Source organism: Ceratotherium simum, chromosome 12 (assembly GCF_057802395.1).
Source record: "Ceratotherium simum simum isolate JZ-2026a chromosome 12, ASM5780239v1, whole genome shotgun sequence".
In the NCBI taxonomy this organism is placed as follows: Eukaryota; Metazoa; Chordata; class Mammalia; order Perissodactyla; family Rhinocerotidae; genus Ceratotherium; species Ceratotherium simum.
Genome location: NC_141911.1, coordinates 828,743 through 853,913, shown reverse-complemented (window position 1 = coordinate 853,913; position 25,171 = coordinate 828,743). Strand labels below are relative to the sequence as shown.

At 51.5% G+C, this 25,171-nt stretch overlaps 1 protein-coding gene across 1 annotated transcript in view; it reads left to right on the top strand.

Annotated features, from left to right (window-relative positions):
* The first annotated feature begins 9,394 nt into the window (after window positions 1–9,394).
* LZTS1 (leucine zipper tumor suppressor 1) overlaps window positions 9,395–25,171 on the top strand; it is a 51,146-nt gene continuing 35,369 nt past the window's right edge. The window contains exon 1 of the mRNA XM_004442324.3: window positions 9,395–9,543. The gene's annotated coding sequence lies outside the window, so the exon portion shown is untranslated. The remainder of the gene's footprint in view (window positions 9,544–25,171) is intronic.

Sequence of the window (25,171 nt, the reverse complement as noted above, 5' to 3'; positions counted from 1 at the left end):
TGCTTTCAAGGCAATGAGAATGGTGACTGGCATTGTGGGAGTTCAATGCAAATCAGAGTGGAGCTAGTAAAAGCATGCCAAATGGGTGCCTACTGAGGACAGCCGGACATCCCAGGGGTTGAAAGCACCTACATTGCATTCCTTCACAATGCTTCAGCCTCATGCAAGCCAAATGGAAACATGAGATGGGTTTTTTTATCCCTATTTTACTGAGAGGAAAAATTCAGTATGAAACAATTAAGTGCCTTTACAAAAGGTAACTTGGCCCCACCAGAGCTGGTCCAGAGCTTACAAGTATGGCTTCCTATTGACACATTGCTTGTGCTACCAAACCTTCAGACACCATTGGATGGTTCGTCCTTTCCCATGGGTTGATTCTCTTCTCAATCCACTCTTATGGTCATGGCATGCAGGTCTTTCAATCACCGGCCAGTCTTGCTAGGAAAGGCGCTGACTTTTATCCCAGTGCCTTTTCAGGCAATCAGAAAAAGGGCCAGGCAAAGAAAGGCCCTCAGCACAAGAGGAAGGAACCAAGAGAGCCAGCTGGTCTCCGTTGTGAAATTTCAGTTTGGCCCTTAAAGCTATCAGAATATTGGGAACAAGTATGAGCGAGGGGCTTAAAGTCTGCGTGAGCAGGAGGAGACGCTAAGTGAAGGGGTGGCATCTGCCATGTGTACACAGTGACTTGCAGTTTAAAAGCACTTTCACATTGTCACCTGACTGGGTCTTGGTGAAAACGCAGCAAGATATGTATGACAGATGGGGAGGGTCTCTCTGCTTTACGGAGACGTCAGCCAGAGGTTAAATGACATCCATGGTCACCTAGCTGGTGAATGTCAGAGCTACTCATGAACTCTGGTCTGCAGACAACACTGGAAGATTCTGTCTTGCCCATAAATGAATCTCAAGCATTGACTCTCATTATAGGGATATGTTTAGGAAAAGAAGTCTCTTTTTGGTCTCCCAGATATAACACCATAGAAGTAAACTCAGCCCACTCTTCTCCCTCTGCAAAAGGCGGACCCTACGTTATTACTAGCAGGTTCAGTCACACATTTCCCCTTCCAGGTGAGGGAGGCCCCTTTTCCCTAGACCTGGCTCTTCTATGAGAACCCCAAAAAGAGAGGCTGGGAATGTTTGTCCTTAGCTTTCAAACCAGCTAGAGACCTCCTCATGCCCAGAGGGAGAGGGGCTTTCCCAGAAAATACTCTTGCACAGGAGCCCCCTCGTTTTCATCGCTCCCTCAGCCACCGGCCCCTCAGTGGAGATTCCTCACCTTTCTCCAGCACCTCTTCCTGACCGAATAGCCAGCCATCAGCCCACACCTCCTGCCTGCTCAGCACAGCAGCCTCTCCCTCAGCACAGATGAGAGCCAGGGGCAGGTCAGTAAAATGCAAGTCTGAGGGGAGGGGAAGCCTGAGAGCTCTTCTAGGATGCTGTGAGGGCCAGCAGAGGTGGACCCTAAGAGCCCCTCCCACTCCCAGCACAGGCTCACTCTGCCCTGCGGTGGCGTGGTGGGGTGGCGGCAGGGAAACTCACCGCTGCAAGTCGAAACAAGACTCCCGCCTCCTCTCTCAGCAGCGGGGCTTTAAATAGGATTAATGAGAGAGAACATTCTAAACACTGCTCTGAGAGGTTCCAGAACAGGCAGCTGGCTACTTCCTCTCAAGCTGCCACTTTGGACCTGCTCCCTGGGCTGCCTCCCCTACGTGGGAGCCAGCTCTTTTGCACTCAGCATTCCAGCTCTGCTCTGAACCTAACCTTGGAGTTTCAAGGACAAGATGAAGTCCTGTAGTCCTCCCAAGTACCTCCTCTGCCCACTGCTAGTGCCAGAAAGTTCACTGTTGCCTCATTCATTAACATTGATAATCTTTTTTGATCAAATTCAGAGACCTTAGGGAAGAGGGTGGGAGGTGGGGCTGGGAAGGAAGCAACATTAAGCTGTCAGTGTCACATACACCTTATGTGAAGTGCTCTATTTTATAACAATCGCAGTATCCTCGAGAATTGTAGTAGATACTCTTTTAATCTGCTGTACTTTTTTTCCTATGTCCCTTCATGTGGAATTACACTGTTAATATCACTCAAAAGCGCCGGAAACAGGATCTGGAGGCAATGACTTGGCCAAGGCAGCACAGTTACTGGGTGCAGAGCAGAGTTCAAACCCAGGTCTGCGACGCTGGTCTACACACTCAGAACACGGTTCTTTTCCACCACACTGTGTTGGATGGGCTTCAGGCCAAGAGTTTCTAATGGAAGGAATAGGGTAGAAAAGGCCCTGGGTTTCTGAGGGGGAGAGAGGAGGGTTGGTCAAAGAGAACAACTAAACAACTACAGGGGTTTCCTGCAGGTGGGTGCGTGCTGGGCCCTCACAGGCGCTAACCCCCCAGCAACACTGTGAGGGAGGTGCTGCACTAGGAAACTCAGCAAACTTATGCAACTGCCCATTGTGCCTTGACTGTACCTGAAGGCAAAACAGTCAATATTTACCAAGAGCCCCTTCTGGAGAGAATGCTCGCTTGGCTGCTGCAACAGTCCTTGTTTGCTGTCGTTCCCAGTGACCTTAGGTAAAAAGAGTCAGAATATGCTGGAGGCGACCGCGGAGATTACACTGTACGACCCCCACCACCTCCACTCCTCTGCCTGCTTCCCCTCCTCCTCTATTTTTGCAGGTGATAAGATTGAGGCCTTCTCAATGGAGACTGTAGTCAGTCTGGGAATAAAAGCAAAATATACAGTCAACACCTAGAGAATTCGATACACAAAGTGAAGAGAGTGACGCTATCCCAGAAGACATGACGGAGAAGGGCAATGCAGGTTGAGAGGTGCGCTGACCTGGAAGATTCAATTAGGAAGCCAGCTGGCCACAGGAACCCAAGCTGAGGGCAGTCCTTCGTCCCAGACGACCAGTCTCTGACCCCACCAGCTCTTAGAGGGATGGCATCAGCCTTTCCTTTTGTCTAGAACTCCTGGAGCAGCTTCCTGAGACGTGACTGAGTAAATGTGTACCTTAAATGTCAGCACGCAGGGTCTCAAAAGCCCCTCTGCTATTTTCTCCTGCCCCTGGGCGGTGGGGTGGGGAATGAGCATGCTGACCTTCCCCACAGGGACACTAAATGATTCCCCAGAAGTCATGGTCTCACCTGCTCTATTTGTTTAAATGAGTTTAGGGCTACAAGCAAATACGAACTTGACAGGGCCAGTTTGCCAAAGGTCTCCCGCAGAACTGACAAAGGCCATGCCAACTTCTTTGTCTGCATGTCGTTTCTCAGCCCTGGGGAGAAATTAGCCCAAAGTCGATTAGTCCATTAGTCACCACCCATGTGCTCAGCAGCAGGCTGAGTGTTATTAGAAATACGGAAAAATACGAGGTCGTCCCTGCCCTCATTTAGTCATTAAATATTTTTTGGGTGTCTATCATGTGCCAAGCATTGAGTTGAGCACTTAAAAATCTAGTAGGAAAATGAGAATCATTCACCTGAAACATTAGAACACAAGTTAAAAAGTGCACAACAAAGGAAAGAATAACAGGACACGGATGTCTGTTCGATAGGACTTCAGCGCGGTGGGGGCGGGGATCCAAGAGGGCTGGGGCAGGGCTTGAGGAGTGCCTTGAAAGACACTCCATTCGGCTTGAAGGAAGGTCAGGGCACGGAGACGGAAGTGGCCTTGATGGAGGTGGGGAAGCAGTGTGGAACTACGGACACATACACGTTGGGAAGAGGAAGAAAAAGGGATGAACAGGTAAGGACGAAGTGCATTGTAGAGGTGTTTGAGAGCTAAGCAAAGAAGCTGAAACTTGATGGTCGAAGGAGAAGCTAGGTTATCCCTTGTGCTTACAGTGGTTCTGGAAGGCTCCAATTCATTTCGGGGTCTCTAGCCGTGGGTAGAGCTGAGAAGAGTTGACTCTAGAGAGACAGCCTGGAGAAGCAGAGAAAGCAAAAGCTTTGGATGGACCTGCATTCAAGTCCTTTTTCCTCCACTTACTAGTAGTGGGATTTGGGGCAAAGTATTTAACCACTCTGAGCTGCAATTTCTTCATTTGGAAAATAGAGGTAATGATTTCTATGATTATTAAATAAGATACTGTAGATAAAATATCCAGCAAAAATGTGGTACATAACAGGCAAGCAATGACTCTTAGTTCTCTCCACAGCTTCCCACTTCCCCCTTGAAGACAAGGGTGAGATACACAGATATGTCTCAATATCTATTCCACCCCCAACCAATTGGCCAAAGCCAATCATGGTAGTCTCACTGAGTTTCCATGATTGCTAGAGGATGTGGCCAGGCCTACCCAGTGTCAGCTGAGAGCCTTTCAGGAAAGATTTCCTTGATCCTAGGAAAGAGATGCAAGAACAAAGATCCTTTATTCCTCAGCCCATTGTTGGTTCTGGGTGTAACAACTAGACTGATAAATCCAACCCATAGTCATGAAGCAACCATCCTGAGGGCAAAGCCCAGTCTGAGGATGGCAGAACAGAGAGATGGAAACCTGATCTCTGATGACATATCTCTGAAGCCGAGATATGACCTAACCTGGGAGCTAATCTCTTACTTTATTAATTCACAAGATTTTTTTCCTATTGTTTAAGCTAGTTTGATTTCGGTTTTTCTGTTAGGTTTTAGACAAACTAGTCAAAACCATGGAATAGATAGATTCCAGAACAGGTGCAAGATAGGCCAGGACTTTTCAGAGCTAGGATGCTGAATTAGAAACAGCCTATTACATCTTATTGAAAACGCCATGGTTGGGGGGGTGCTCAAATTAGAGTGCTTCCTTCTCATTTCTCTATAATCTAGATCAACCTGGCATTTTTATTGAAGGGTTTGCTAAATGGTTAGCACATGAGCTTTGTCAGCTGGCGTCTGAACAAAGCTTACTCACACTAGAAGCTAGTTAGTGCCATTTGAGCCTAGTTTTGCATTAGCTAAGGTGGCTGGTCCACTATTCTCCGCTCAGGGGAAGGCTGCCCGCCTTGGTCTGCACTGTCCAAACCAAACCACATTCAGGCACTGCATCAGTTACGTGCCTTAAAACCCTGGGGTCCCAGCTCCAGAGAAGCTGGGCCAATTTTTCGTCTTGCTCTTTGACTCAGTTTTCCTTTCAGTGAAAGAGTGGAGTGGACATATTTCCTAAGGTAACTTGAGCATGTTAGTGGGGATGAGTCATCATTGGATAGGGATTCTGAGGTTAGCAGGTTCTCCCCAGGACACTGCAGAGTGTTTGTTCCCTCTACATCTTCCCTGGTCTCCCAAACCTGCATACAGGTTAGGTACTCAGAGTGACGTTATAGATAATAATGCTACTGATGATGATGATGATAATGATAAATAGTCCTTGAAGTCATGTAGTACTTTCTAGGAAAAGAGAAACACTACTTGCGTTTTGCCTCATTTGTCTTCCTAACACCCAGAGAAGTCAAGGAGGAGATGTTCCTCCCAATGCAAAAGGGAGTTTACTGAAGCCTAGAGATAAGAGGTGCCCAGGGCCATATAGGGAAGGAATGTAAATTCTGGTTATAAGAGCTGCACATCCAGGGGAACTGTTTTCTGCCCTGGAGGAGATAGGGTACTATTGGAGCATCCTCTAAGGTCAGGGGGCATTAGCTCAGCCTGCATGAAAACCAGCCTTCCTATACTTTCCTGGCGTAGCTGGGACATAGCTGGAGTAGCGGCAGCCTGTTGATCCCTTAAGCTTTGCTCAATGATCTAGCATTATAATATTTTCTCATCTACTTTTGGAGATTACTCAACCTCAGTTAAATATAGTTGGCCTTTTTGTGTGTGTGTGTGTGAGGAGATCAGCCCTATGCTAACATCTGCCAATCCTCCTCTTTTTTTTTTTTTTGCTGAGGAAGACTGGCCCTGGGCTAACATCCACACCCATCCTCCTCTACTTTATATGGGACGCCGCCACAGCATGGCTTGCCAAGCAGTGCGTCGGTGTGTGCCCGGGATCTGAACCGGTGAACCCTGGGCTGCCGCAGCAGAGTGCGCACACCTAACCGCTTACGCCACTGGGCTGGCCCCTAGTTGGCCTTTCTTATCTCCCAATGTTAAGGCCCTGGATTTTTAGATTTGAAATAATATTAAAAAATTGAGATTTTTTATTTTTCTTACCACCTTCTACTTCATTAATTCTTTTTATCTTTTCATCATTCTCACAAGATAGATAGGGCTAATGTTATTAGGCCCATTTTACCAAAGAGCAAACTGAGTTTTGAGAAGGTTGTGACCAAGTCCAAGTCTTATTCAATGTTGAATGAGAAAAACATTGGTCTTTGAATGAGAAACTTACAAGAGTTGAAGAGACAAACAAGCAGGGCAATTTTTTAAATTGTGATAGAGAACACTGTGAAAAGCAGCAGTGTTTCTGATCCAGACAAGCTGCTGGATTAACTGGTCCATGGGCCTGGCCCTGTGTGGCCACTCTTAGGTTCTAGAGATGAAGAACAGAATGATAAGCCAGAACAGTGAGCTACTTGAATCTTAGATGATGAGTAGATGAGAATGGTAGGGAATTTTTTCATAATAACATGCTTGGTGACCCTGGTTTCTAGACTCAGCTCAGGCAAGGGAGAGCCTGAGGGATGCAGAGGTCCAGATGGGATACCCAGGGCCCAGAACGGGCAGCACTTCTTCACTAGACAAAGGAGAAGAGGAGCCACATTGAAGATCTTGCCAGGGGTGTTAGGGGCAGACACACCCAGCCATCGAATTACCATAGGCAACAGCTGAATCAGGGAGCTAACTAGGGCTTTGTACTTCTAGAGACCGCATTCTTGAAGCCTTTATGAACACACACACACACACACACACACACACACGCCCGTGTGTGCTGTACCGTCACTGGTCTCCTCCCCCATCCTGCTTTCTTACTTCTACTCCCACTCTCAACGTCCGCCACTTTATCTCTGAAGCATCCCTTGCACAAGGTGTTTCTGTTGTTCCATGCTGTATCCAGCTTCCAACCCTCACACACACCCCAGCACACTGCTCACTTCTAACCCAGGCATTAGAAGAGGGCTGTGTGCCAAGTCTGTCTTCTACCCGGAATGACTCTACAGAGAACCACAGCATGTCACTGCTGGAGGAGGGCCCTAAAGTATATCTCATCCAATCTACCCACTCTGCAGATGAGAAAACTGAGGCCCAAGAACATGGTTTGTCCAAGAGTGTGTAAATAGCCAGTGTAAGGGCCAGAACCAGGAGCAGGCCTCCAGCATCCTTTTGCTCTTTCTACGGAACTTCACATCTGAAGACACAAAATGAGTTTGACTGAAGTCTGGAGCCCATCTGATCCCTTCCTCTACCTTCCAAGAGTCAACCCTTTCTTTAAGATGCTGGAATGTTTGATCTACGTTAACCCATTCGGCAAATATTCCTGAGAAACTCCTACCTGTGAGGCACCACATCTGTCCCTGGAGATAGACGTAGAGTCCAGTCCCCGACCCCAGACAGCTCACACCCTAGGGAAAGACAGGCCTGAAGTCACAGCCACCATGCAAGCAAGCACACCTGTGCTGTGCCAATGAACAGGTCACAGGAAGCGTGGAGCTTAGAGAAAAGAGCCATCATTCTGCCTGGGATGATCAGAGGAGGCGTAGGGATTGCATTTTAGGACTCAGATTTTGACAGGTAGAGTTGAGAGGAGCAGGAAAAAGGCTTTTCAAACTGAGGGATGAGTGTGTACACAGGTGAGAAAGAAGAAGTGATGTTCAGAGAAGGCTGAGTAGCCTTTGGGGTTGACACATGGGAGTTGCAGTATTACTTGTCATAACTGCCATAACTGGTGTATGTACTCACCACATGCCAAGGATTCTTATTTAATCCTCCCAACAGGCCTATCAACTAGGAATTCACTCATTTAACAGATATTTGTGGAGTGCCCACTATGTGCCAGGCAGGTTCTAGGTGTTGGGGATGGACAAACAGACCAAGACCCTCAGCCATGAACAAAAGAGAACAGTCCCTGCCCTCGGGGAGTTTACATTCTGGGAATTATTACCCTATTCATAAATGAAAAAACAGAGATACAGGGAGGTTAAGGACTGGATCAGGGTCAGACAGATGATAAGTAGCAGAGCTTGTCTGGGCTCTTGAACCCCATGCTGTGCTGCCTCCCAGGACGCCTGGAATTGAGAGTTGCCCTCTTTAGCGCCAAGATCTGGAGGTAGTGAGGATCCTCTTCAGGGTATTGAGTGGAGGGGTGGCAGGAAGAAAATGATGTTGCTTCCCTTTGGGCTGTCTTCCCCATTCTACTTATACTCAAAGGTCAGCCAACTCATCTTCCTGCCTCCACATATACACACCTCTGTCGGCTGAGGCCAGACACTCCCTGGGCAGAGCCATGTCTGGTTTTATCGGATTAGCCTCTGTGCACCCTCAGGACCTCAGCCTCATGCAACACCTGGCACCCCACTTAACTAACCCTTTGTCCAACCGAAGCGTATAAGCTTGGCTCCCCTCCCAGCTCAATTGCTAGAAGTTGAAAGTGAGGGTAATAGAGAAAATGATAGTTTTAGAATAGTACTGGGACTAGCTATAAACTTGAAACAGGCCTCAGCTTTCGCCTGAAACTCAGTCACTGGGAGCGAGCTGGGAAAGTTTGCCTTTGCAATGTCTTGGGAGGAGGTCCAAGGCTCCGGGCTGTAATGCTGGCCTGAGAAGCAGTTCCCCTCGCTAGGCTGCTGATCCGGTCTGGGAAGCTAGAAATCCAGCCTTTCCGTGGGGTTTGGAGGTTGGAATGGGGAGAGGGTGCTGGGAAAAGGAAACTGATGAGTAAGAGGAACGGGTGATAGAGCAGGGGGAAACGGAGAAAAGGAGAGGGAGAAGGATGGATAAAGGAAACCCGAAGGAATAAGAACTGAGTGCAGGTAATGAAAGGAGGGGATAGGGCCAGACGGGAACAGTCGGAGAAAGGGAGAGAAAGGCTGGGCGGACAGGGCCGTCCGCGGGGTCTGCTGAAGTGAGAGCGGAGAGATGAGGCCGGTCCCCGCGCGGCGAGCGCGGAGGAGCCGGGAGGTCTAACAGCCCAGCTGTCAGCAGGAACAAAGGCGGCCCGGCGGGGACCAGGCCGGGCGCGCCCCGGCCAATCAGCGGCGACGGTCCCACCCGCCCCGCCCCTCCCCGCTCCGCCCCGTCCCGCCGGCTCCGCCCCGCCCCGCCATGGCCAATGAGCGGCGCCGGCCCCGCCCCGCCCCGGCCAATGAGCGGCGCCAGCCCCACCCGCCCCGCCCCGCCGGCTCCGCCCCGCCCCGCCCCGGCCAATGAGCGGCGCCGGCCCCGCCCAGCCCCGCCCGCCCCGGCCGGGACTCGCGCCGAGGCCGGCGCGCCGGGAGCGGACGGGCGGGCGACGGGAGCGGGCGGGCTGGCAGGCGCGGGGCCCGAAGTTCCTCTCCTCCTGGTCCAGCGACCACAGCCGCCAGACGGGCGCCGCGGGGCCCGCCTGGCCCGGCCGCTCTGGGAAAGGAGAGACGGGAGCACAGCGCACGACACGCTGGACGACGATTCTGGAGCCAGCCGGCGCGCAGGAGGCAGGTAGGGTACGTGGAGCCGCTCGCGTCCCTCCCGAGAAGCGTCTGCGGCCGGCCCGGCGCCCGGCTCCGGGGAAACCGCGCCCCGCCGCGTGCCCGCGCGCCCGTCCGTCTGTCGGGTCTGTCCAGCTGTCTTTGTCTCTGCACGCAGCTGTCAGGGTCTGCCCTCTGCGGGAGTGGGTGCTGGAAGAGAGGGTGCGTCCGTCCTTCTGTCTTTGTCTCGTCTCCTGCAGACAGCGTTTATCGACTCCCGGCCCGAGTCTGGTCTTGGTAGACGTCACTGTGGGTGACAGTGATGTGGAAGGTGAGGAAGCCGGAGGTGTGCGTGAGGCCGCAGGCGCCTGACCCCAGGCGGAGGGTCTGACAGCTGGGGCCCGACACTGAACTTGCGTCTGGAAGTTTGGAGATGGGCTGAGTCCGCACTGGTGGTGGGGACTCGGATTGCAGTTAGAGAGTGGGAATGCTTCCCTGAAGGAATATGTCACACTGGCTGGGGTGGACAGAGAGGGGGTGATGAACCTCGGTATTTAAGTGGGCCCGTGAAATGGCAGGTCACCAGGGTCAGTCCTGGACATGCAGTTGAGCCAGAGCAACACAGACGCGCACACACACACACACACACAGTCGCACGCCTACGCACACATCATATTTACTTCTTTCTTTCACCCACCACAGGCAGCCAGCCCCCTGTCCATCCACACACACACACACACACATACATACATACATACATACATACATATACCCTTCCACATGCTTAACTGCAACCTTCAAAGCATACAGTTCAGCAGCAACAGGCACCAAAACACCAATAGCCAGGTGTTCTTTCTCTTTCCTGCTCCAAGTGGAAAGTATTGAATGGGAGCAAATAAGTATTCTGCTCGCCCACGAGTGTGTCAGGCCTAGAAAAGTGTTCCAGACTAGTTAGCTTCAGAGCCCTTAATTTCCCAGGAACAAGAGATCTGAGCAACTGAAGTTTCTGGGTCCTTTCTCTTCCATTCAGTCCACACTGCTGGCCATCAGCCCCTCTGCTGTGGTCTCGGGTGCTTGAGCACTGAGTTCTGGAGAGCTCTTGGCAGGAGTTGTGCCAGATAAGGGTCTCCTGCTTTGCTGTAAGTGCAGCCTAATTGTAATCGTGGGAGCCAAGGAGACCAGCTACAGAGATGAGCTGTGTGCTTGGCAATTCTTCCTGCACCAGAGACCCTGGAGAAGAGTCTATGGGCAGGGCCAAGCTAGTGCTTGTAACCTGAGCTTACTCTAAGTTCAAAAACAGTTTTCTGTGGGCCTGCTGGGGAAAATACAGGTATTGGAAGTATGTATCCGTATGTACACACATGAAAATGGGTATTAGAGACAGCGTTTACAGGCAGGAAGAGTGTTTGTGTTCAAGGATGGAGAAGAGCAGAGTCTGTGGGTGGACCTCTGCGGACAGAGACATACCTACTAATCAGGTGTGGCGTTTACACCTTGTATTTATCCAGCGCCTTTCTTCTGAGGTGCTTTCTGCACATCTCAGACGTTATCTCATGTGTTATCTCCCGTCTCCTCACAGCGTAACTCCCAGGTTGGCATGAAGCACAGTTAGCTCTCTGTGTTCTGTCAGTGCAGAAGCTGAGGCAGCAGAGGGGCAGGGATCCCCGGGATCACAGCTAATGGGGCACAGTTGGGCTTAGCAGCTGGGAGTCCAAGTGCAAGGTCTCAGCTAGGTAGATGTGAGTGTGGGCACTCACTCTGCTTGAGGTGAGAAGAAGCTCAGGTGGAGAAAGGAGGTGTCTCTTGAAGGTGTCTCTGTGCGAGCAAGAGGGAGGACAGGACGTTTGAGGTGGTTGTTGTTTAACATTTATGGCAGCCTCTGTGCACTTCACAAGGTAAAACCTGTTGTAACCATTCAGCTTGTGCATCTGTGTCTGTAGGAGGAGCCCCCGCCGGCCTGTGTGTGCCCCAGTCGACGTGTGTGCGTGGGGGTCCATTGACAGTGTGCTGGGGGAGCCAGTGCAGTGGGACTGTGTGAGAGAAAGACCGGTCACGAGGTTTTGAGAAGCCGTGGTCTGCCTGTGTGCGCCAAGAGGTAGATGGGCCCCAGCCTTATAAAAATGGCTTCCTAATCCCCCAAAATTGTTTATACACCTTTGTACTTACTTGACATTCATGTAATAAATATTCATTGGGTGCTTTCAAAATGCAAGGCTCTGGGCCAGACAGTGAGGCTACAAGGAGGAGGGGGTGGTGGTAGTGAACCTGTGGTTCAGCAGCTTCCAGACTAGTGTCACGGGTGGGAGTTAACACTGCTTAATACCATTCCCTAGGTACACTGTGTACCCAGTACGTTATGTTCATTATCATTTAATCTTACCCACAGCCCTGCAGGCTATGGATGATACTCAGACAAGGAGAGTTAAAATAATGTAGCTAGGATAGAAAATGGAGGATTTGAACTCAGCTCAGCCACTGGCTCTTTCACTTTCTTCTGCTACCTTCGAAACATAGAAATACATCTTTCTTCGCTGTAAAATATTCTTGCCCTGTCCCTCTACCTCCATCTAACTAGCTCCCGCTTGCACTTGTGGTTTTAACCATAAGGATCAACACCTCCAAGAAACCTTCCCCTCTCCTTTGTGTACGACTGGCTCACGTGCCTTCCTCTGAGTTGCTACCATCAATCCGTGCTAGCCTGGCATGTACCCACTGGCTCCTGAAGAGCCTGCGATGTTTTCAGAGGCAGAGATTGTGAGGTAAATCCTCAGCTCAGAGTACAGTGTTTGGCTTGTGAAAGGCCCTTAGTATGTGCTTGTTTAATAAGGTAATGGGAGAGAAGAGCTGGCAGGGAGCACTTTTCCCGGCAGCGGATTTCTGCATGGGCCTCTGACTTTCCTGCCTCTATTATTGGGCCAGCTCCTTTAGGGCCTCTGTCTGAAGGGCTTCTCCATCCCATTTCCTGCCTCCAACAGTTTAGGAGCCTAAGGAAAACCTAGCCCCCACCCATCCTGCCAACCCACGTGCTCTATTTCCAGGTCAATCAACAGACAAGTATAATTATACAGGTGGGAGGTGCCAGGCGTGATCTAGACTTGGGGTGTCAAATTGTGCACTTGGAACCCCAGCGGGCGGTGGTTCCAAGGCAATGATGAGGTGATTCTGGGGTTTTGCCAATAGCGAAGTATCCAACTGCCTGGGGAATCTTTAGGCAATTTACAGGGTAGGTCTTTGATTTTGCCTTTGAATAGATATTTGTTCTGCTACAGTTTGAAAACTACTGGTCTGAAATGGACACTCTCATGCTGCTGTTGGGAGTGTGAATTGCTACCATGTTTGAGGAGGTAATCTGGCCATGATTGGCTCAAGGTCACACGGTCAGGGTCCAGTGACTCCCTTCCCCTGCCCTTTGCACCACCCGGCTTTTCGTCATATTGGACTTCCAAGGCCAATCAGCCCACTCGCTTGGCTGGAGGCAGTGGTGAGAGCTGAGTCACCTCCCTTCCTTCACTCCCCAGCCCTGTCTGGTCTGGGTGGCTGGCCAAGCCAGGCAGAAGGAGGTGACAGGCTCCCACCAGGGTTCCTCTTGGAAGAGAAAGCCCCATCTCCTCCGCTGTCAGCTGTCATCTTGGAGTGATGACCTGGGCTCCTGCTGCAGTTCCTCCCTCTTTACCTTCCTGAGGTTCAGCTTCCAGGTTCGGTCCGTGACCACATCCCCACTGGAGTCTTCCAGCTCACCTCCTGCCTGCTGAGCAGCTGCTGTGTTCGAAGTAAGCACAATCCAATTTTCAATGTACTAGTCATTGATTCTTGTGTGCTGGCTCCTCTTCCTAATCCTCATCACCAATTTTAGTCTCAAACCATTATTTAGCCGTTTTTTAAATCCCTCATCTCCCTGGCACCTTGCGTAGATAAGACCTTTACAGATAGCAAAATGCAGAGGTTTTCAAATTCGAGCAAAGGAAAACTAAAATCATCATGGACCCCTGGGAAGGCATGTGGCAACCTGTCACCTCCTTCTGCCTGGGTTGGCCAGCCACCCAGACCAGACAGAGCTGGAGAGTGAAGGATGGGAGGTGACTCACCTCTCACGACTGCCTCCAGCCGAGCGAGCGGGCAGACTGGCCTTGGAGGTCCTCCTCAAGGGTTAGAGAAGTGGGTGGGGATGTGTCCAAGTCAAGTGTGGCTGAGCTGGGCTTCAGGCCAGCTGCTGTTTGGCAGACCTGCCTCTGTATCTGCCATCTCCATCCTGCTTCTCTCTGTCACTTCCTGCCAGAAGCCGACTTCCACCGGGGGGCCTAGCACCATCCCTAGGCTTCCTATAGTAATGATTTTAATAGCCCTTTTTATTTTACACTTTAAAAGGGACATTATTATTATTATTATTTACAGCTGTGTGAGACGATTTCTTTCACAATTTGACAGATGAGAAAACTGAGTGAACCTATCTGCACTGAAGGCATTCACCCAAGATTTTCAGTGGAATGCTGGTATTTGAACCCAGCTGTCCTGACTCCCAGTCCAGGGCTATAACCACCCAATCATCGGGCCTCATTCATTAAACGGGTTTAGGTTCACTAAATTGTTGACAGGTGTTTAATGTACAGAAAAAAAGATTTTTAAAATTGTAAGAACTTGATTACTTCATAATTATTGTAATTCAAGCATGAGACAGTCTTAAGAGTTTTCTTCACTTTTTCTGTGCGCCTCACTTATCCCTAAGCACTTGTTATGCATATATGTTAAGCTCAATAAACAATAAACCAGGAAATATCTAGAATAATGGCATGTCTACTTGGGACTGACCTTAAGGAACGAAATTTATCATATGTCAGTTCTTTCTTTATAGCTAGTTAATTCATAAGGTTTAGTCCACTCCACTTTGAAATTATGGCTAATTTTGCTTTCACAGAATCTGAATTAGTGACATTTCATTGGAATATCAAACTTTATTCCATAATCTATTTCAGTGTTTCCACCTTATTCATAAGCAAATAAGTTCCAAACTAAAACAGGACAGCAGTCTCCTCGTTGGTAATGTAAGCAGTGTGTGGAAACCAGACTTTGAAGTGATCACACACGGACGCTGCCCCCAGAGTAAGGGAGAATTGCATGGAGTGTCGGTGCGCAAGAGGGTGCAGTGGGTAGAGAAGGAAGGATGGAAGAGACAGTGGACAAACAATGTGTGTGTGTGTGTGTGTGTGTGTGTGTGTTAGCTCACAACTAAAACTAATTGTTCCAAGCAATCCAGCAGAGAGGGGATTTTTCTTCCTAAGTGACAGGCCAAATTGGTGTCTAAACAGATGTGACATGGGTTTCATCCAGGACATGGCACAAAGGCAGTGCAGAGCTGTCTTGTCCAGATCACCCATAGATTTGCTTCCACGTCAGTTAATCTGCCTTCAGGATGCTGCCAGCAGACACACAGACTACACTCATTCATCCATTCTCCTCATTTCTTCCTCGGAGATGTGCTCTCCTCTGATACCCACACTCAGGCACATCCCATAGAGTCCCAGATGGCAGGACCTGCACGATCCACACCTGTGTCTACCTGGGCTGGCCTCTCTGTGGCATGGTCTGAAGTGAGCTCAAGCAGCCATCTCCCTGACACCGTGGAAGTTCATTTATGCCACATCCACAAGCAGTCTTTTGGGTGCCATCAGCCTTTCAGAGCTGTAGATGCTCCCAGGCCGCAGCATCCACCAGAAAAAAAGAGACCAGTCGAGGTGAAACTCCCAACTCAAGGGGTATGCAAGGACATGGAGCCCTCAGAGGTGTCAACAGTGGAGGTGGGCATTGCTCTGAAAATCAAGTGGTATCTAGGGGCAAACCCTGCCCCGTGCATGACCTAACCTCAGTGCACAGACTGCCAGGTGGCTGAGGCAGTCCCTGCCCAGGGCACTGGGGCAGAGCTGTGCACTTGGCTCGCTGGCTGGTTGGCTTTGGGGGCATCTTCACTCTCCTTGCTGTTGCAAAGCTATTTGCTGCTAAATCACCTTCCTGCTGGCACCCTGGACTGCTAAATTGGTCTCAACTTGCTGTACTTCCACCCACCACCTTAGTCATTATTCGCTGGCAGCATTCAGAGAGTGGGTGTAAAGCAGCCGAACATTATATTCCTGCTGAAAAGAGAGAGAATTGAGCATAGGCATGCAAGGAAAGGGGAGAGGGAAGGAGGTAGGAGAAAGCGGAGGAGGCAGGGAAACGAAGCTCGGGTTCGCCAGCACCTTCCCCAGTGACTCCAGTAACATAGGGCAGTGGGCGATGGGAGAGCGGGTCCTGGCCCAGTAGGAGGAGATGCAGGTGTTCTAGGATGACAGAGGTCCTCGCACTACTGACGGGCTGCCCCTGCCTGGTGTGGAGGGAGGAAAGGACATAGCTGTGGGGAGAGAGACTCCATCCTCATCAACTCCCTGTTCCTTACATTCCCTGGTAGGTACTGCTGCGCCCCTTGAGCATATGTTCCCGTGTGTTAGTGTTTAGCTTCTCATCTCTCGCCTTCCTTCCTGCCTAGATTATAAACCCCTTGAGAGAGAAAGTGTGTCATGCTTCACGTGTGAGCACCAGGCCCTGGACACAGTCAGGGCTCAGCCACAGATGGCTGAGGTTGATGGTGGTGAGGCCTATGGTGGCCCTTCCCACCTAGACATTTCAGATCTCCCTGTGCTGCCACAGGGTACAAAAACCCAGGCAGGCAAGAGGAGAAGGAATCACCAGGGAGCTTTCCGGACTTGGTCTCCTGTCTCAGTGGGGAAGCTTCAGGGAGGGCAAGGGTTACCCCACAGAAGAACAGACCAGCTAGGGAAGCAGAAACTTCGAGGCCTTCTGTCCTGGTGCAGAAGGCTCGTGTGATCTGCAGCTGACGAAGGGGGATCTCTTGGAGAGCTCATCCAGCGCCCAAGCCTTGCACTGGGCTGCCAGGAGGTGAGAACAGAGTCGGCTCTCATGTCAGACAGCAGAGACAGCATCTGCAGAGCAGAATGACCTTGACAGGAGGTTCCTTGAGTCACTGATAACGTGCGTTTGGTCTCCCAGGGAGAGGTTGGAAGGGGAAGGCAGTGCCAACCCAAGCTGGCTTGGAACCTGGTGGGCCTCTCAACACAGGTCCTTCCCTCCCACCCTCTTCTCAAGGGAGATAATGGGAAAACCCTGGGCCCAGAAGCCTCCACACGACTAGGGAGGCAGGGACACTGGGGAACCCTGCTGAGAATGTTAAGGGGCAGAACTCTAGGGGAATGAGCCCCGCGGCTGCTCTTCACCTCTGCCACTTGCTAAGAGGCAGCCCTGTCCAAGGGAGTGTCTCGCCCAGAGGATGCCTGTGCTGGGTCCGCCCTACCACCTCCGCAGTGAGGTCGGGGTGGCAGGGGTTCAGAAGGACACTTGAAGCACTCAGGGCACCTCCCTTATTTATTGCAACCTTCAGACACTCCACCTTCAGCTCCTTCTGCTCCTCCCCATCTCAGGAAGGGCATCTCAGCAGTGCACGCGGAGGAAGGAGGGAGGGAAGGATTAGAATGTGCTCACGTCTTGGGGAGACAACCTCCCCCACTGTGCGATCAGATTCCCCCAGCCCAACGCCTCAGTGGCGCCAGCAGACAAACCACACTGCCAGCAGGTGGGAAAACAAGAGCCGCCAGGCCCACAGAGCCCCCAGCCTCCACCTGCATTATAAAGGGAGCGCCTGCTGAAGGGCCCAGGGTTCCCAGCTGCCTGCACTCCCCACCACCCCCACCCCTGCGGGCCTGCAGCTGCCCCTGCTCAGAAGCTCCGCCCGCCAGACGGGTATGGGCAAGATGCTTGGCTTTTCCTGAGAGGGCATTTCCTTGTTCACCAGGGTGATGAGGAGCACCAGGCTTTCAAAACCTGGGCCTCCCAAGGTTCCTCGGCCGTCTGTTAGAAACTTTCTCTGACGATGAAGTGACTTATATGCTAGAGCTACACAGGACCTCCAGTCCAGGATTCCAAGATTTACTAGGAAACTCAAGAGCTCGTGTTGAAGAAATGTCCGGTCCTCTTCACGGAAGCACAAACTCTCAGGGTTGAAAGGATCTTTAAATACCATTCACTCCACTCCCCCGCCAAAAATCACCTTCTTCCCCAAGGTGTCTTTTCTCTACTCACCTTTAAGAACTGTTGTTCTAGCCCTAGGAGCCCGTTCTTTCTAGTTTAGTTCCATTCTTTTTGTGTGTGTGTGTGTGAGGAAGATCAGCCCTGAGCTAACATCCACGCCAATCCTCGTCTTTTTGCTGAGGAAAACTGGCCCTGGACTAACATCTGTGCCCATCTTCCTGGGACGCCACTGCAGCTTGGCCTGACAAGCGGTGCATCAGTGCGTGCCCGGGATCCCAACCCGGGCCGCCAGCAGCGGATCATGCGCACTTAACCGCCACGCCACAGGGCCAGCCCCTAGTTCCATTCTATTAAAGTCATGGACTGCTATGTTCATGTCAAGTACTCTGCCAGACCTGGGAGGAGCAAAGACAAGCAAGACAGAGACCTGCCCCGAGGCGAGGCTTCCCTGGCCTGGTATTGGGAGAGGAGACAGATGCATTAAAAAAATATCACCATGCAAAGCCCAACAGTCTAAAAAGTCTTAATGGAAGATGTAGAATTTGAGAAGAACCCTGTGGACTGGGTGTGATTTTAAGAGATAGAGGGAGGGGTGGCAAAGATAAGGGACAGTAAGTGGCAGGAAACGAAGGCAAGCTGAGTCAGATGGAGGAGGGCCTTGCTGCAGCTGGGAGTGTGTGTTATTTGGTGGCAGTGGGGAGCCACTGAAGTCATGGGCAGAGGAGTGGCATATAGCCGACCTTGGTTTAGGAAGTTAGTCTAGCAGTGGAGTCTGGAATGGATTTGAGGGTGGAGAGCCTTCTTTCTAGAAATAGCATTATGTATTAGAACACCTTCCTATCGTCTTCCCTGTCTCCTAGTTGATAGCACATGTTCCCAGAGATCTCACACAGCCTGGAAACGTGGGGTAGCCAAGGTTTCAAGGAAAGGGAAGTTCCTAGTCCAAGATCGAAGGTCAGGGTGAATGGGCTGGGTCTAGGCCTTGTTTATAACAGGATACATGGGTAACACCTCTTAGCTTTGGACCTAGAAGGAACCACAGGGGCATTTGTCTTTAGTGGACGAAGACGCAGAGGCCCAGATGGAGAGGGACTTGCTCACGGCCCACAGCCATTAGTGGCAGGGCCGGGACCAGGACGGCTGCTCCCACCTCAGACTGTTTCCACGAACCCACTGCTGGTGGTGAACGAGGACTGAGGCGAGTAGAGTTCATCGGAGCCTCCAACCCCGAGGGTCAGGTTTGCCCCAGGGGACGTATGAGAACTTGTCAGCAGTGGGATGTTCTCAGTCTTTGTGGGTTTCTCCCCACCCCAGTCAACGGAGTCCCTAGACTTCAGCGACAGCTGATACCCATGGCCTCCATTTTTCTCTCCTGTCTTCTTTCTTGTTTCTCTGGGTGCTTGAGACTTTTTATTTTCTTCTGTTCCTCTGCCTTTTCCCTCCTTTCTAAAGGTTCTGAGAAGCTCCTAGCTAGCGTGACAGTGAAGGCTTACAATGCAGTCACAGCTGCGACCAGTTGGCACCTTTCAAAAATGAGAAACCGGTTCTCTGCCTCTGTCTGCCATGTTCTCAGCTTAAACTTGAACAAAACGGGAAGGTGACAGGTGCCAGTCAGCTGTGCTAACTGGCCAGAGCGTTGGCGTCACATCGGGAGAGGGTCCAGACGCGAGGCCGGTGTGTTCCCGATTCCGGAGGGGGCAGGTCTCATCAAGCAGGGACCCCTTCAATCTCAGAAAAACAGGGAGCCAGGGTCCCCCTGCCCACAGCTGAGAAGCTCTCAGAACACCATTTCCCATCTCCTCTGGAAGGTTCCTTGACCTGGGACCTTCCTAAGAGCTTCCCTCTTGCCTGCTAGCCCAGGGAGGGGCAGGACCAGGCCGTGTTCTGAGCAGTCTCCAGGGAGGTGACACCTGGAGACGGGGTCTTCCTCAGGAAACACTTCGTCCCATGCCTTGTGCCCTTACTCTCCCAGAGAGGTGCATCCTCACCTGCACGGCAGCCTACAGCCCTGCCCTGGTAGAGAAAGCAGGTGAGTCCCACAGGTGAGGCGTGGGCTTTTTCATGCTCTTCAGTCTTGTGGGCAAGTTTGGGAGTGGACAGCAGAAAGAACTTGGTTTGGCAATCAGGCCAGTGTTCGGATCCCAGCCATTCTGCCTATTAACTGTGTGGCATTGGGCAAGTCACTTAGCTTCTCTGACCCTCAGTTTTCTCATCTGTAAAATGTACTATGTCCCCTATAGAATTTTTATGAAAATGACGGGAGCCAGTAAAAGTAAAGGCAGTGAAGCACAGTAGGAGCTCCGTGTGTGTTAGCCTCGGCCCCTTCCCATCAGCTCTAATGGAAGGAAGCCCGGCGTGAGGCTGAGCCGTCTGTGCAGGAGGGTCCTGAGCCCTTAGAGCAAGCACGTGTCCGGGGGTCAGGGAGGGACAACTTTGGGGTCAGGCAGTGCTGCCTGTGACAACTACCCTGTTATCTGCTCACTTTGGCAAAGAGAGACAGTTGTAACTGAAAACAATGTGGAAGGGTGTCATGTCCACCTTTGTCACTCTGGATCCCCATTGACATTGTCAATGTGACTAAATTAAGGATGACTTATGACATCATGTAGAACGGAGGATGTGACATCATAGAATGTCCTGAGGTCTGGACTCGGCCCTGAAAGTGGATCTCTCGCTCACATTGGCTTATGCCAGATGTGTGTGAGGGAGAGGAGGAGGTGAGAGGGGAGGCTCAGACACTCTGTGGGTCAGCTGGGTTTCCCTCCTCCTCAGGAAGGAGCCACAACACCATCTGGAGCACGTGTGGGTCCCTCAGAGTTCAGGGAGGAGGGTTTCTCCCCAGGGAGAATGGCACAGTACTAGGGGTTTACATTGCGCCTCTTTCTTCCTTCCTCCTGCCTCTTGCTTCAAAGCCAATGTCTTTCCCATCTGGGTCATTTTCTGGATTACATAGCACATAAGGTCAGGAGAAGGGGAGAAAGAAAAACAAATAAAATGAAATTTCCCTCTTCATTCAGTTTATGGGAGATGCACAGAGGTGGGAGGGCCCAGGTCTGGCTGAATCTCACACAAGAGAATGCAAAAGACTGAAGTGTCTAATTCTGCGTTGGAAAGTTAGGGGAACATTTATTCTGCCTAAATGGCATTGAACAAGAAGCGGGCAGGCAGCCTGGTTGGACCCAGGGAAGCTGCTCCTGTTGGGGACATGCATTCCTTACCAGGAACACATACATGCACCCTCCCAGGTGAAACAAGCAGGCTGGCATTTAATGCACTTTCCACCTGCCTTCTCTTCTTCCTCTGTGTCTTTGTTTTTTTAGTGGAGGAAACTTTATCACACTAATGGTGTGGCCTAGAGCGTTGAGGTGATTTCTTCCAAGGCCCACGGCTGTTAGTCTCTGATCTGACATTAGAACCTTCGTCTTCAGAGTCCAACGACTTCTCTGTTCTAGCGTGTTGGTGTCTGTTGGGGAGAAGGCAGTGCCTCCACCCGCACAGGCTCGCATGGCTGTTAGGAGCGTCTGGGAGAGGGCTGCCAACTCAGTTGCAGGGCCTTCTGATGCGAGCAGGGACTAGGAGAGCTTGAAGAGATCTCAAGGAGCCACCAGGAGCAAAGAAAGCCCTGGGACTTGCCTCCTTGCAGTCTCTGCCCTCCCCCTTAAATTAGGCGGAGGTGGGAACCTCCCACAGGTGGGACTGGACAGAGTTCACAGGACTGCCCTCTGCCCATTCCCTGGGACAGCAGCTTCATGGACTCGGAAGCTGACAATGGATTTGGAACTTGTTAAAGAAACACAAGGCAGCCTGGAATTAGTCCTTACTCTCATTGGCACGGAGTGGTTTTAGGGAAGCCTGCCGAGAGGGAAAAATGATGGTGTATGTTGAGGTCCCTGCTTAAGATGTCTCTACGCAGGAGCGCGTCCCAGGACAGGAGAACAGGATGAAGAGAGGGCAGCACAAACCCAGAGCCCATCTGCCCTTCCTCCATATCTTTTCCACCAGCAACTGAGGACTGGGCTCCACTGCCTGAACCCAGAGCAGCTGAGGGACAGGGGAGGGGGGCACGTGGGGTTTCTGGGAGCAGCCAGTTGCAGACCCACCTGACCGCAGCGCTGTCTCCCTGCCTTGCCCAGACTGTGCTGGCTGTACAGCGCTTCTGAGGCAGCCAGGACGGGGTCTGCAGGGGCCGAGTGGCGGGGGGCCCCTGTGATCAGCCACTTCTTCTGAGGACCAGAAAGGCCTTTTAGGATCTCAGTCTTTGCAAGCAACTATGTTTCCACACTGAGGGACAGAAGGGTGCCCGCAGAAGGTAGAGTCTGGTGTCTAAGAGTGGTGGCTGTGAATGTTTCTTTGCCAGAAAACCATGGGGCGTTCAGTGTGTACCAGATCTAGTGTGAGACTGAGCATGGCTTTGTGCACGCAGCCTCTGTGCTGCTCTGCCTTCACTCTTCCTGCCCTGAGCCTCTCAGCGGAGACCATACCCCGGACTCCCCAGCTCTGTCCTCCCCTTGCCCTCCCTGGACTCGGGTGCTCCTCTCCAGTCTCCCTTCAGGAGGTGGTGGCAGAAACAGTGTGGACTGAACAGTGGAGGCAAGAGACAGGTGGAAGCCAACATGGAAGAAATGCTTCAGGAGAGACAAGGCCACTGCTCTCATCACACGGTGAGGGGGAGGTGCGGGGGGGCGCTGCGCTGCTGTCAGCTGGCCGGGACTCAGAGCTCCTGCGGAGGGAACCAAGAGATGGCTCTCCCTAAAAACACCCCAGCCTCCAACCCTCTGTATCACCAGGTGAGAAGCTGGGACCACTCCCTCCTGTACATACACGTGCTTCCACCTGTCTGCTCCTCTCCTTGAAGGTACTGAGTTCTTCCCGCCGGGCAGGCTCTGTGCTGGTCCCCAGGGATACTGCGCTGTCCTCAGGGAGTTCACTCTGTCAGATCACTGATTTCTAAGCACTTTAAGAGCAAGTCCTACAAACAATTGATAGATGATCTTTTTCTTAATTTAATCTCTAAAGGCCCCAAGTGGAAATGTCTCCAGTTCTTTAGATAATGAAAGAAAAGAAATAGACCCCAGGGATCTGCAAAATTGGAGAAAAATGTATCAAGAGTTTGAGCCTAGGGCCGGCCCTGTGGCTTAGCGGTTAAGTGCGCGCGCTCCGCTGCTGGCGGCCCAGGTTCGGATCCCAGGTGGGCACCGACGCTACCACTTCTCCGGCCATGCTGAGGCCGCATCCCACATACAGCAACTAGACGGATGTGCAGCTATGACATACAACTATCTACTGGGGCTTTGGGGGAAAAAATAAATAAATAAAATTCTTTAAAAAAAAAAAAGAGTTTGAGCCTAGGGTGGGAGCCCAGCAGTGCCTTGAGTCTCCAAGTCCCATGTGTTTAAAAAACAAAACAGAAAACTAGCTGCTATTTATTAAGCTCTTAATTATATCCTAGTTCCTTTACAAATAAACTTTCACTCAGTACATACAGAAACCTCACGAGGTAGGTCCTACTGTTAGAAGCTTGGAGACACTGCAGCAGTGGCCCAAGGCCAGGGGTGGAATGATGTGGCAGGGAGGAGGGGTGGGCTTATGGGGCAGAGTTAGGGTGAGGAAGAGGAGCTGGCCAGCCTGGGGCGGGGGCGAGGGGCAGGGGGATCACTGGCCAGTGGTGAGGTCTGCACTGAGCAGAGCGCTGTGTGCCTGATGCCGCTGGAGGTAAAGAAATAGTGTGTGGTGCTGGAGGTATTGACCACAGCCTGGGTTCAAAGCCAGGCACTGCCACTTGCCAGATATAAACCTTAAGGCCTCATTTTCTGCATTTGTCAGGTGGGGATAATAGCAGAGCCCCCTCTTGGGGCTGGGGTGCTGCTTGCACCAGATCGTGTATGTATGGTGCTTCATCCAATACCGGAGGAAGCACTCAGCAGATGGGAACTGAAGAATCTCTGTCCCCCTGCTGGACATCCAAGGGACCAGATTCTGCTGTTTGAGCTTGGGCATCCGCCTCTGGCCAGAGGTGATGGGAGGAGAGGTAAGCTGTCTCCCCACAGCCGTTCCTGGGCAGGGGCGACCCCCTTCCTGAGCCGTGGGAGGCTGGCAATCAGCCTTTTCAGAGGAGGCTCCTGACAGCATCCAGGTCCTGAATCTTCAGCAAGGCGGAGACTTAAGAATCTCCCATCTGTGTGGGGGAGGAAGACAGTGGGAAGGAAGACCTGTTCAGTGATCTGCCAACGGGGACAGCTTCACTCCCTCTTCTCTTGGGGAAGGAGAAAAGAGCAATGAGGCTGAGACGATGTGGAGGAGTCAGGACTAAGCCCCGCGGGAGGGAGAGGTGGGAGCTGAGCAGACCCCACAGTCTGGCCCCCGTCGCCTATGAAGATCTCATCAGGAGCAGCCAAGGGAGGAGACCCCACCCTGCCTGGTGGTGGCACGGCTGCAGGTGGCCTGGGGGAGAGGAAGGCGGCCAGGGCAGCCTTCTTTCTCCCCCTCGCTTGCTCTCCACTCGGCCTCGGGACCACATTCTGGAGCACTGCTGAAGCCACCCTGCCAGGCTTGTCCTAAAGATGGCGCCACTCTGCAAGGTAGGGAGGCAGAGTCAAGAACCGGGCAAGCTCAGGAAGGATCTTGAGAGCCAGAAGGAAAGGAGAGTATGAGAGGGGGAGGGAGGGAGGGCAAAGGTTAGGTGGGCAAGTCTGTAGATTTCGCTTCTGGCATTCTCCTTTTATTGAGTTTCTCAGTCCGCTCAGACTGCTCTAACAAAATCCCATAGACTGGGTGTTGTAAACAGTCAGCATTCATTTATCACAGTTCGGGGGGCTGGAAGTCTAAGCTCAGGGTGCTGGCAGATCTGGTGTCTGCTGAGACCCCATATCCTGATTTGCAGATGGCACCTTCTTGCTGTGTCCTCATGTGGAGAAAGAGGATTCCAGTCTCTTTCTCTTCACATTAGGCACTACTCCCACCGTGGGGGCTCCACCCTCATGACCTCATCTAAACCTCATCATGTCCCAAAGGCCCTGCCTCCAAATACCATCCCCATTGAGGGTTGGGGCTTCCACATAAGAATTTGGAGGCACAGAAACATCCTGTCCATAGCACTGAGCGTCTCTCGGGCTGCAGTGGCCAGCGCTGTGCTGACAGCAAAGGGAACACAAGGCAGCAGGAGGCAGGGTCCCTGCCTCTGAGACCGCAGAGCCCTAGTGATGAGGACAGTTTAGGAACACACACAGGGCCAGTGGGAATCCTTCTCTGCCTCTCACCGCATGTGACGTCTGACCCATTCCTGTTCCCTCTGAGCCTCGTTTCCTCATTGGTAAATTGGGAAGAAAGAATCACCTCATGGGTTATTGTGAGAATTTTTTAAGTGAAAATTTTATTGAAGTATAATATACCTACAAAAACGTGCACAAATCATGGATGAGCAAACAGCCAGGTGAGTTTTCACAATTTTCATATAAATAGAAGCCAAGGCAAAAGATAGAGCATTAAAAGTGCCCCAGAAACCTCACTGGTCGCCCTACCAGTCACATCTATCCCTTACCCTGACACCATAATCTTTACCATAGACGTCTTGTTAATGGAATCATGCA